Below are 13062 nucleotides of genomic sequence, written 5' to 3' on the forward strand. Positions count from 1 at the left end.
ATATGACAGAGCCTCGTTTGTGGGTGCAATCTAGTTGGCCTTGAGTCTCCCGTAATTGAAATATCTGTGACACACTTCAACTTCACAGGCAAATTAATTAAATGAAGATTCTACTTTCTCTCAAAAGAAGAACGATGTTATTAATTTTACGATCAGTATGAATAATGCAGTACAGAAGCTATGATCGTGCAGTCAAAACCAAAAATAGTTATTGAAGATCCGTCACCGCACTATTTTCATATCCCCCTCTCGAGGTAAAGTCGTATCCAGGCTACTGGCCTGAGTACTCCACTGAACCCACTCACAATTTAAGGTACAAGCTAAGACCGAAGAATGGTTGGATACACAAAATACACCACCATAAATGATGTCGTAATATTTCAAAAGTACTAAAAAAAATTAAGCAAGCCTAGGACTCGTGGGATTTTAAATCTTATAATCATTACCGACGGGATCTACGGTTTAAATAGATTCCAGATCAAGAGAATGTAAGTAAGTAATTCGTCTTTATTCATGGCGAAGTTAGGGCTCAAGGCCCTCTCTTATACTTAACACAATATTTAAAATAATTAACATAAATATTTTTAAATACAACACAGATTTTAAAATATATAGTACTAATAGCAAATATGGAGATAGTAATAAAAGAAATAATTATAGAATGTACAACATGACAATAAAAATGAACATGATAATAATTTTAAAACTAACACTAATAATAATAAAAGAAGGAAGCACAGTAAGAACATATAACTAGGAAATGTATTTCTAATTTTTATGAAAATAAGCTCATTCACGCACTCATTCACACTACGCACATCGAACAAGTCAGCTAGAGGTATTCAGCAAGTGATTTCGGCAATCGATCTTAAATCTCCTACGAGAACGTAACTCCCTAATGGTAGCGGGGAGGGTATTACACAGCCTAGTGGCCGTGACTACAAAGGAGCGGTAGTAAGTCCTAGAGTGACTGAGAGAGATTGTTAAACAGGAGCCAGATCGTGTATCGTGGTTGTGATAGGAGGAGAGGTAATTAAATTAAGGTACACCTAAGTTTAGAACTCCATGCAGAAGGGACACAATGTGGAGACTGCGACGCTCATGAACATGAAGCTATGACAACTCCCTAAAGTGAAATGTGAGAATCATATCGCAGCGTAAATATAAATCGAATTCAGGTGTTTAAACTCCGTTCGAGCATTTTGTTACAGTCTCGAGTTATGTTCGTAAGTACAGTGTCGCAGTAGTCTAGAATTGGTAAGATTAAGGATTTTACCAGTTGTGTTTTAAGATGTTTTGGAAATATGGAAGAGTAGCGGTTGAGAGGAAAAAGAGTACATTCCATTTCAAAAAATGTGAATGCATCGACTGCGATTCGAACCTCGGCCGTCTTGATGAAAATATAGAACCATTGGAACTGAGATACCACGCCCGCTGATTACGAAATAGTCACCAGCACTTTAGATGGTGCTATTTGAAGTTCCAATCAGTACCCGGGCATCTGGCAAAACAGACAGTACTTACGCACACATCCGTGGTCATATCTTGCTACTACATGCTACTGCTGCTGTTAGAATACAATATTTTTCTATAAATTGAGGAGGATGTACATAGTTTTGGCTTCTTTATGACAAAAGGGTCTATCTTCAAAAATGTCACTAATATGGTACAAAATGAACTAACGTGCACCTCACAATCCCATCACAGTCTTCCGAAGGTCACGTTCCGGCCTCCTAGAGCGTAATCCCTTGCTAATTGTCCTCATGTTTTGACATTTGTTAACTCGCGGTTATATTCCCAATACTGAGAATTGTACAGGGAAATGTCCCCACGCATAACAATGCTAAGTGCTTTCCTACCATTCAAGCTCCTTCAAGCAGTATAGATATGGAGACTTATGTATGACCCCACAGAGCCTTTCTAGTAGATCCGTTGTCGGTACGTTGAATTAACATTTCAGGGTAAGTTCTTAATCTGTTCGAACTGTACGTAAAACAAAGGTTGATCCTGCACTAGTTTCAGAAAGTCTTTTGGCGGGACCCCGGCCGGTTACGAAATAGTTACCCGCAATTTTTTACCCGCAATTTTGATGGTACTATTGTGTGTGCTATTCCATGTAACTTCATTGGAGCGATGGTTTATTTTTGAGTTGCTTTCTGTGTGTGGTGGCGGTAAGATTCTACAAAGTCGTAGACACATTTCTTCATTGTATGCACATATACAATTTGGTGACATACCAAATGAAAATGGTCCGGATAAATGGGTGTCGTAAACGGATGGACTTACCTTTGTCGTCGTAGCACTCCTTGGTGGTGTCTATTGTGTCGCTTGTCATGTCACTGATGATCATACACTTGATGATGTTACTGTCCTTGAATAAGGAATCACCTGCCCTTTGTGTGTCTGCCACAATCTTCTCCTTGAGAATGGAACCTGAACAACAGAATGTTACCATTGCAAAAATAATCCCCGCTTTTATTTTGCACAAATTTTTCTTTGCGTGTCGTATAAATAAGACAAGGCATGCATGATTATTCTCAGCTACTTTGTGGAGAAAAAATTGTATTTTTGTCTCATTTCGACCTGAAACTGGGAATTATTAAAAAGAGCAACTTTTTAAAACTCTGTTGTCTTTTCATCTAATTCTTTCTATTGATTTGATTATTAAGAAAAATACTTAGCGCAAATGTCGCTCGCCATGGCCAGGCGAATTGTAGAGCGCCGCGATGTGCGGGTAAGGTTTTTTCTTGATTCGTTATGCCCAACTAAAGAGCCCATTTGAACGTTTCTTCCTGTCTTCCTGAAATCTTTTCATCCTTTCCCTGTTCTTCCTTTTGGGTTCTTTCGTCCATTTTGTAGTTTGTCTTTTAAGTTGATTAGCAAATTTATGTTTGTTTAGGGGCTTTCTGATTTTTTTTGTCCAGCAAAGTTTCTTCATTTATACAATTTCCTGAAGATCTTTGTTTATTTCTGTAAGCCAGTTGTGAATTTTTAGAGCTACTGTGAGATTTAGTACTTCCTTTCTTATCCATCCTGATTAGGTGGCCATAGAATTTTAATCATCTTTTCTTTCTTTTTCACCCTTCTCACGCCTTCTGCAATGGGGACTGAACTTAAACTTTCCAGTTTTATATACTGTATATAGAAGAAGAATATGAGTTTTTAGAAACGACAACGGAGGCAAAACACAGGCTTGACGAACTCCTCGTCAGATTTGTATGTACTCCATTGTATCATCATCAACCTTCACCACAGCCATCTGATGCCAATACAGGTTTGCAATAATTCTTATATCGCGATTTACTTACCTTCCACTATTTTCTTTTTTCAACCTTCTCACCTCCTATGCTGAACTACCCATCAGATTTCGTTCCTATCACTTCCTAGCCCTCCCAGGATTAAAAAAACAAATTGTGAAGAACGAAATGGCTCAAAACCGTAAAATAACAGACAGGAAACATCTTGAGGCAACCTCTAAGGCTCAGTACCTTAGTAGTATCCCTGAGACCGAATTTGATCGATCTCCCCACTATCTTCAACTTTTTATTTGCTTTACGTAGCACCGACATACAGTAGACAGGTCTTATGGCGACGATAGGAGAGGGAAGGAAGCGGCTGTGGCCTTAATTAGGGTACAGCCCCAGAATTTGCCTGGTGTGAAAATGGGAAACCACAGAAAACCATCATCATGCCTGCCGACAGTGGCATTCGAAACAAATACCACCCGGATGCTAACTCTCTTCAACTTGTTAGCTTGGTGGAAATGTCAGTTGACAAAACAATTACCACAGGCCCTAGTTCAAGTACCAGTTTATCTCGGGTAGGGTTATTTTTATTATTATTTAGGACAGGGAAGAAGGGGATAATGGAATTGACACGTTCACAATGTGAGAGGACAACCGTGGATGGTATTTTTCAATAATAGTAACATTCGTTTTCGTTTCAAAACTTAACATACAAGTCACCGCCTTCTTGATTCATAACAACATCGCTGCTTATCCAGAAGCAACAGGTGTTACGCAGCCGAAAGCAACGTCAAAATACAGCCACAAACAACGCCTGAGGACATGGAGCCCTCTCTGCATGAATCTGATGGGTCGTTTGGCATAGGGGGTGAGAAGGGTGAAAAAAGAAATTAGTGGAAGGTAAGTAAGCTGCATGACAAGTCTGATCAGTGGATTTCCTGACCAACAGAATGTGAAGATTTTGATGTGTTTCTTAAAACTCATATTCTTCTATTTCCTCTATATACGGTATATAAAAATGAAAAGTCCATGTTCAGTCCCCATGGCGTAGGGGGTGAGAAGGAGTGAAGAAAGAAATGTAACAAGTGACAGAGGTTATGGCTGAATGTATGCGTATGTTTCTGTATAGCTCTCAACCAGACATGATACTCATATGACTTGGGAAAGAAAACTGTAGGGTAAGACACCCTTACGGGCGGGGGATGGAAAGGGAGGAACATATTAAAATAATAGAAAACGAGCAATATTAAAAGTGAAAACGATGTATGTTAATAAATGTAGTTTTCTTTATGCATTTGATTAAACGGTTTAGAAACATCTAAAGCGGTTGAATTAATAAACGCGGGCGGAGCCGCGGGCATATGCTAGTAATGGGCTGCGGGTGAGCTACTACGACCATTATAGTGAGAGAGTTATTGTTGTCATTATAGACACCAAACCAATGCCTGTATGCCCACTAGTTTAGCCGACGATGAAAAAATGGAAGGAGCATACGAAGAGAGGCTTCTACCCTGTGGAATTCCCTTCTAATCTTTCCCTTCCTGTGATACATGATTTCCTACTTTGACTTTTTGAACCCTTGAATTTAGAAATGCTCTTATTCAACATATAACCCTTATGTCCAATCCTATTCCCTCAAGATCCTTTGATAATATTCCATGTTCCACTCTGTTAAATGCCTTGGAAATATCTATGGCTACGCAATCCAACTGGCCTTCCGAATCCAACTGAACTGATATGTCCTGCTGAAATCCCACCAGTTGTGCCTCACAAGAAAATTTATTTCTATATCCACACTGGCTATATGTGTAGTAGGAAAGTGTATGTTCTAGAACAATTGGTGCTACGTCAGCACTTTCCCATGAGTTATTGACCACTGGCAAATTCATTGACCCCATGATGTCACGGCTACATGTTACTGTTTACAAAGAAGGCCACGTGCACTTGTTTGACGGCTGACAATTTGGCATCTGGCTTCTTGACTGGTCTTAACCTCAATTTTGGGCCACGTGCACTTGTTTGGCGCGGATTTTGAATAAGTGGACGAGGCAAACCTTACTGCTGTCATCTAGACATACTAAGTGGCATGTTTATAAAAAAACGAACAGTTTCGTTTGAGAATGCAGTATATTGCTTCTTCCAACATTTCTGCTCCTTTTACTGAGCAAGAGCTTTTGCTTGCCCTAAATGAATTGAAAAATGGAAAATCCCTGGGTTTTGATGGTATACACCGAGAATTTTTGAAGCACTGTGGAAAAATGTAAGGAACTGGCTAGTGCAGTTTTTCTCAAACATACTCCGAACAAGTCAACTCCATTCAGAGTTCAAACGAACTAAGATACTAGCTATCCTAAAATATGGTAAACCTACAGATTCTGCCGAAAGCTATAGACCGATTGCCTTAATGAGTGTCTGCTTTAAGCTCTTGGAACGGCTTATCTACAATAGAATACGTCCTCCAATTTTTAAAATCATTCCAATCGAACAGGCTGGTTTTAGACCTCAACGTAGTTGTGAAGATCAGGTGCTTGCTCTGACAACACATATTGAGACAGTTTTCGAAAAGCAATTAAAGAGTGGGACAATGTTTATTGAATTAACAGCTGCATATGATACAGTGTGGAGAGAAGGTATTGTGTATAAGTTCTTTAAACTGACAAAGTGTAGTCAAATGTCGCGTCTGATTAACAACATGCTCTCAAACAGAATTATCCAGGTAGTCATGCATACCAATCACAGCAAAATAAAGATACTTAACAAAGGTCTACCTCAAGGATCTGTTCTCTCTCCATTACTGTTTAACCTATATATTGCAGACATACCTGTCACGAGCTCTCGTAAGTTTGCTTATGCCGACGATCTGGCAATAATTAGTCAGCATGTTGATGCTAATGTGATAGAGAGAACTTTAAATGCAGACCTGGATGTTTTGTGCACATACTTCAAAACGTGGTGCTTGAAACCAAGCCCTAGTAAAACGGAAACCTACTCCTTCCATTTAAATAACCGGCAAGCGAATATCACCTTGAAAGTGTCACTTAATGGAAGTCTTCTCCCTCACAATACCAACCCCAAATATCTTGGAGTTGCTCTCGAGCGAACGCTATCATACAGGAAACATGTATCCAACCTAGCAGCCAAATTAAGGTCACGAAACAAAATCATTCACAAACTTGCTGTCTCCGCATTGGGAGCTTCTGCATCTAACTTTGCGTACTTCAGCTATGGTGCTGGTGCTTTCCACAGCTGAGTACTGTTCTTCAGTATGGATCAACAGCTCTCATGCTAAAAAGGTGGACACGGTCCTGAATGAAACAATGCGTGTCATAATTTTCACAGTAAAATCTACTCCTTTTCTTGTTGCCAGTGCTCAGCCACATAGAACCTCCTAGAATTAGAAGATTGAATAACTTGTTTAGAGAATACAACAAAATATTAACCAATCCTGACCTCCCCATCCATGAAGATGCTAACGTCAGATTCAGGCGCCTCAAATCAAGATCTCCTGCTATTCCAAGAGCACAGGAACTTGTTAGGAGGGATTTCAATCCAAAAACTGATTTGCAAGAAGAGTGGAACAGCGTAGCTCCGACTCAATGGCGGACATTGTTCAATTATAAGAATCTTTCAGCTGGCTTTGATCTGCCCCGCAATACATGGGTAGCCCTCAGCAAAGTCCGTACTAACCACGGGAGATGTGGTTCAATGATGTTTAAATGGGGTATGAGATCTTCCCCAGCCTGTGACTGTGGTGTAGTTAAACAGACTATCGACCATATTGTCACAGAATGTTTTGGAAGGGCATTCGCTGGATCCAGCCAGGTCTTTGTGATGGCTTCTGCTGAGACCGCACAATGGCTAGAGAATTTAGATCTAACACTTTTAACCCTTTTGCTTGCATGATTGTTTTCAATGTTATAATGTGTATATCTTATAATTATGTATATAATATTTTGTGCTTACTCTTCATGTATATTTAATCTTTGTAATGTTTTGTGTACGTTACCATACGCTAATAATAATAACCACATGCTTTTAACAAGTATGTAGTGCGGAATTTTGAAAAAGAGAAAGATTCTAACCTCATAGCTGTCACCTTGACGGGACTTTGCCACACACCACATGCTTTTGACAAGTATGAGGCGCGGAATTAAAAAAAAGTGTATGACGCTAACCTCACTGCTCTCATCTTGACAGGCCCTAGCCACGTGCTTTTTGACATATGTTAGGCGCGGAATTTTGAATAAGTGACCGACCCCTAAACTCACTGCTGTCATCTGGACGGGACATAGCCCCACACCACGTTCTTTTAACAGATATGAGACGCGGTAGTTTGAAAATGTAAATTATCCTAACCTCACAGATGTGCTGTTGAGACACCATTTTGGAGGGTCAGATGCCCTTTCCGACACTATCTTGCAAGATACCTATCCCGACGCCATCCAGGAGAGACCTATCCTCCCAGTGCATAGCTGCCAGATACCCTTCCCGAGGCCAAGGGCGTAGTTTTACATTCAGACTCCCTTCTCGACACCATTTCGAGGGTATAACCTTACAGGGCCCTAGTTATACGGCGAGATGCCCTTTCCGACACATCTTGGAGGATTTACGTCTCCACCTGACGGACAAATAACTATGATCACACCTCCTCTTCCTTTACCTAAAACACAGCTCTACCTAGTTGTGCACCTGTGTTATCGTGTGGTCTGTTTATGGCTTTTCGTCTCCATCCGAAACATAGATACACTCCTCCTTATCGTCTGTCCCTTCTCTCCTCATCGTCTGTCGCTAGTTTTCACGGATAGATGCCTTCCCTCCTCCTCATCGTCTGGCCTAGTTTTACAGATAGGCTACTCGATGTCCTTTATGATGCATGGAGGATGGTGTAATGTTTTACTTCATAAGAACACTGAAATGTCATAGGGTTACTGATTTATTCTTACAAAGAATCATCTTCTGCTACAACAGCATCAAACATCACCATGACTACTATACTATTACTTTCATGGAGTCCATATTAAGTAGATAGCAAGAGTATGTTAACGTCCATGGAGGCTCAAACTCCTTAGCTGTGTAGCGAACAGGTACGGTCAGTTAGATAATTCTCCACACTCCCCACCTTGATCCGTATCACGGTTGCTCAACTCCAATGGATGTACCAGTTGAATGGGTCTTCGAAATACTCTCCCCTCTTTGTCAGTCAGCTCACAGGACCTGATCTTCCCATCTCGTCCCATGATGAGTTTGGAGATTCTAGCTATCTTCCAAATTTGCCTTGGTAGTTTATCGTCGCTTAGTAGCGCCAGATCTCCATGTTGAAGAAGTGGACGATTCTGGTTCCGTTGCTGAACTTCATGGAAACGATTTAGATCCAATAGATACTCGTTCCTCCACTGCTTCCAAAATGTGTTCAGTGCAGACTGTTTTTCTATCCACATCTGATTCATTTCTTCCTTTGTTTTGTTACTATCTTCAACATTGGTCTTTCTGTCTGGTAGCCTTGTTGTGTTATCACCAATAAGAAAATGTGCTGGTGTCAGCGCACGATGCTGAGGATCGTTTTCCACATACGTCAAGGGTCTACTGTTGATTGTTGCTTCAATTCCGACGAGAACTGTGTAAATTTCTTCATCATCGAACCGCCTGCTTCCTAAGGCTTTCTTCAAACAGCTTTTCACTGTCTGTACCATTCTCTCCCAGAATCCTCCCCACCAAGCAACGCGTTCGACTATATATTGCCAATGAATATTTTTACCATTCAAAAAATGCACAATGTCTTCTGTTTTCAGATTTTCCCATAATGTGCTAAGTTCTCTTTCAGCTTTCTTAAATGTTCGTGCGTTATCGGACCAAATTGTTCGACATAAACCTCTTCGTCCAATAAATCGCTGTAAGGCGTGAATGAATTTCTCCGTACTCATATCTGTCACAAGCTCCAAGTGTACAGCGCGTGTGACAGCGCATGTGAACAATGCAATGTATCTTTTCCGTAATATGCCTCCATTCTTGGAATATAACGGACCTGCGAAGTCCACACCAGTGGTCTCAAATGGTCTGCTAGGAGTTACGCGTTCTTCCGGAAGAGGGGGTTCAACTTCCGAAGCTTCATTTGCTTTAAGTTTTTTGCACGGTAAGCACTGTCTAATGATTTTCTTGATGATCTGTCGTCCTCGAAGTATCCAAAAGTCTGTCCTTAAAATACTCAACAAAATTCGAGTTCCTACATGGAATTGGGTTTTATGTTCCTCTTCTACTAACAGTTTTGTGAAATGGTGGTCACCATTTAAAATAATGGGATGTTGCTCGTTTTTATCTAAACCGGCAAATTGTAAACGTCCACCAACTCTAAGAATGCCATGTTTGATGAATGGAGAAAAGTTTCTAATTTTGGACTGCTTGGGTAGTTCTGACCTTTTCTGTAGTGCTTCTATTTCTTCTGGGAACGATTCTCTCTGTGAATGTTTAATCCAAAACAGCTTTGCAGTTTGAATTTCGTGTAATTGTAGTGGGCCTAACGTTTTTTCTTGACAGCGTGAACTTCGTGTAAATCGCCAAATCCATGCTGTAATCCTGAGAACTTTGGTTAATCTGCTATATCTTGTAATATCGAAAATCGCTTCTGTCTGTTTAGCTGCGGTAGCATGGGAAACTGTTTTCTTTCGTTCTATTCCTGTTTTATCAAGTTCTGTTTGTGATATTTCAACTGATTTCGGCCAATACTCTTCTGGTTTTATAAGCCAGTCTGGACCATGCCACCATGAGTTACTTTCACGCAGTTGATTTGCTGTTAGCCCTCGTGTTATATGATCTGCAGGGTTTTCCTTGCCGGGGCAATGACGCCACTGTGTTGGGTGTGACCTTCGATGAATTTCATGTATTCTGTTCGAGACGAACACGTTCCATTCCGACGCGTTTCCTCTTATCCAGTGTAATACAATGGTTGAATCGGTCCAAAATTGGACGTGGTGTAGTTCCAAGTGTAGTTCACGTTTGACATACTCCGAAAGACGAACTGCTATGATAGCTCCCATGAGTTCTAGTCGTGGTAAGGATATTTTCTGAACTGGTGCGAGTCGATTTTTGGCTGTGATTAATTCGATCCTGACATGTTCGTTTATGGTCGTCTTGATGTAAACTGCTGCGCCATATATTCGTTCGCTGGCATCACTGAAAATGTGCAGTTCTCTGGTCTGGTCTTGCTTGATCCAAGATCCTATCCATCGTGGAATTTTAACTGTGTGTAAGCTTTTTAAACCTTCTAGCCAGTGGTTCCACTTCTGAACTAAATCATGTGGCAAAAGCTCATCCCAGTCGAGGTTTCTCAGCCAAGTTTCTTGGAAAATAATCTTTCCTGTAATTGTTGCTGGTGATAGGAGGCCTAATGGATCGTAAATTCTTGCTGCAGTCTTCAGGACAACTCTTTTAGTACAGGGCATGAGTGCTGCTGTACTTACGGTATTCTCGAACGAGAAGTAGAATTCATCTGTATCCGTATCAGTTGGAATGCCTAAAATAGATGTATTTTGGCGGACCACTTCTTTCGTTTCTCGCCACACCTGGTTCATTGTTATTGAGTTTGATAACCATTTGGAAAGTGGAATGCTGATCTCATTGAAACAATTTTTCATCTCTGTATAAATGTCTATCAATTCTTCATCCGTGTCTCCGCCTGCTGCTAGATCGTCAACATACACGTTGTCTTCTAGAATTCTTAATGCGTTTGGATATTTGTCTTTCATCACCGTTGCTAGTTGTCTTAAAGTTGCTGCCAGCAAATACGGGCTGCATGTCAACCCAAATGGGAGTCGACAGAAACGGTATATTGTGGTCTCATTGGTTCTCAGCCACCCTTCTTCTGAACGAATCATTTTAAACCAGAAAAAACGAGTGGAATCTCTGTCTTTCTCATTCAGAATCAACTGTAAAAAGCTCTGATTCCCGTCTGCTGCAATGTATTTGTTGAACGTTCGTAACCGAAGTAAGGTTGCTGTTGAATCTGGATTCAGATTGGGGCCAGATTCTAAGTTGCTGTTCAAAGACAATTCGCCTTTCTCATGTTTCTCATGTGAAGAAGCGTCAAATACGATCCTCACTTTGGTTGTTTCATGATCATCTCGAATTACTGCATGATGTGGCATGAAGAATGTTTTTCCTCTTTGTGATTCCTCACTACAGAATTCAACTTGTTCGTTCTCAATTTGTTTCTGCATTGCTTGTACATAGCGTTCTTCGTATTTCTTATCTCTTGCAAATCGCTTCTTCAAACTATCGAAACGCTTTAATGCAATATTCCTGTTGTCATGTAGATTAGGTTCATCCTTTTTCCAAGGTAGGAATACTGTGCACCGTCTTTCAGTTATCGCAAATTGTTCATTGGTTGTTGTCAAGATCTTCTGTTCCTTGGCTGTGAATTTGCGAGTTTCATCATCCCTGATTCCGATGCTCTCTAGCTCCCAGAATCTCCTCAATAGGTTGTCTGTTTCTGAGTGAATGAAGCATGAATTTGTTTCTTTTATCGAAATCCCAGTGCGACTTCCAAATAGAATCCAACCAAAAATACTTCTGCGAATGGTGAGTGAGTCTGATAAGCGGATGATGTCATCTTGGAAGATACGTTCATGGTAATCAGCGCCAACTAATATTCCAATAGAGATGTTCTTCGATATTTCATCAGCATCTGCAAATTTTAAACTGCTGAATTGTTGCCTAATATCCATTGGAACTGGTCTCAGAGCTTGAAAAGTATGTGTAGCTTCTAAAGCTTCTATGTTGATTGCAGTTCCCGTGGCTGCTCCTGTAAGTTGAAATCGTACTCGGTTGCGTATTGTTGCTTTACCGTGATGTTCAAGCGTTGAAATAATTAAGGACTCTTTTCCAATGTTTTCCAAGTTTAGTTTATCTGTTAGATCTTTGACGATATAACTGCGTTCACTTCCGGCATCAAGCAGTATTTTTGTCATATGCTGATTGCCGTTGCGATCAGAAATCCATACTAAAGCTGTGTTCAAAAACATCTCATGCAATTGTGTATTCTTTGTCTCTGCAGTATGGACAGCTGTAACAGTTGTTTCTTTCGTAAGTGACTCCCCTGTGGTTACTGCCGTTATTGTATCCAAGGATGACTTGCAAATGGATTTATGATGTCCTGTGTTATTACAGACTCGACATTTCTGATCTTTCTTTCTACAGTCTTTCATTTTGTGGTTTTTGCCTAAACAGATGAAGCATCGTCCATCTTTCTTTAATTTTTCTGATCTGGCTGCAACTGAGACTATTTTATGGCATTCGTTACTCCAGTGGCCTCTTCTATCGCAAAAGGCGCATGTGATTGGGTTTGTTTTTATTTCATCGCTGTACGTTAGTTTAGGTGGATTATTTTGCTGTTCAGTATGCTTACTCTTTTTTATTTCTTTCTTGTATTGACTGGTGTGTAGATTCATTGTTGTAGAGAACTGTTCTCCTAAACTGTCACTGAACTCGTTCAACTTCTCTGATTTTTCTTTGCTGAGTACCCATTTGTCCAGGAAATTCATCAGGGCATCCAAGTTACCATCATCGCCCTGCGTAGTGTACCAGGCGAATTTTGTTTCATCTGGAAAGGCACGTAAAATATCTGCAGATAAAAAGGAATCAAGCATGCAGGCATCAAACCCAAGTCCTTTAAGAGCTGCAATATTCATCTGGCAACTGTTATATATGCTTCTCAACTCGGTAGTAGTTGGATCTGAATGTTTTCTCAAGGTACGGAAGAAATCGATATGTTCCTGTTGCTGTAATTTAATGTTGTCGAAGCGTTCCTTCAGCTTCTGAAGTGCGA

The sequence above is a fragment of the Anabrus simplex genome, chromosome 10 (assembly GCF_040414725.1).
Source record: "Anabrus simplex isolate iqAnaSimp1 chromosome 10, ASM4041472v1, whole genome shotgun sequence".
Classification (NCBI taxonomy): Eukaryota; Metazoa; Arthropoda; class Insecta; order Orthoptera; family Tettigoniidae; genus Anabrus; species Anabrus simplex.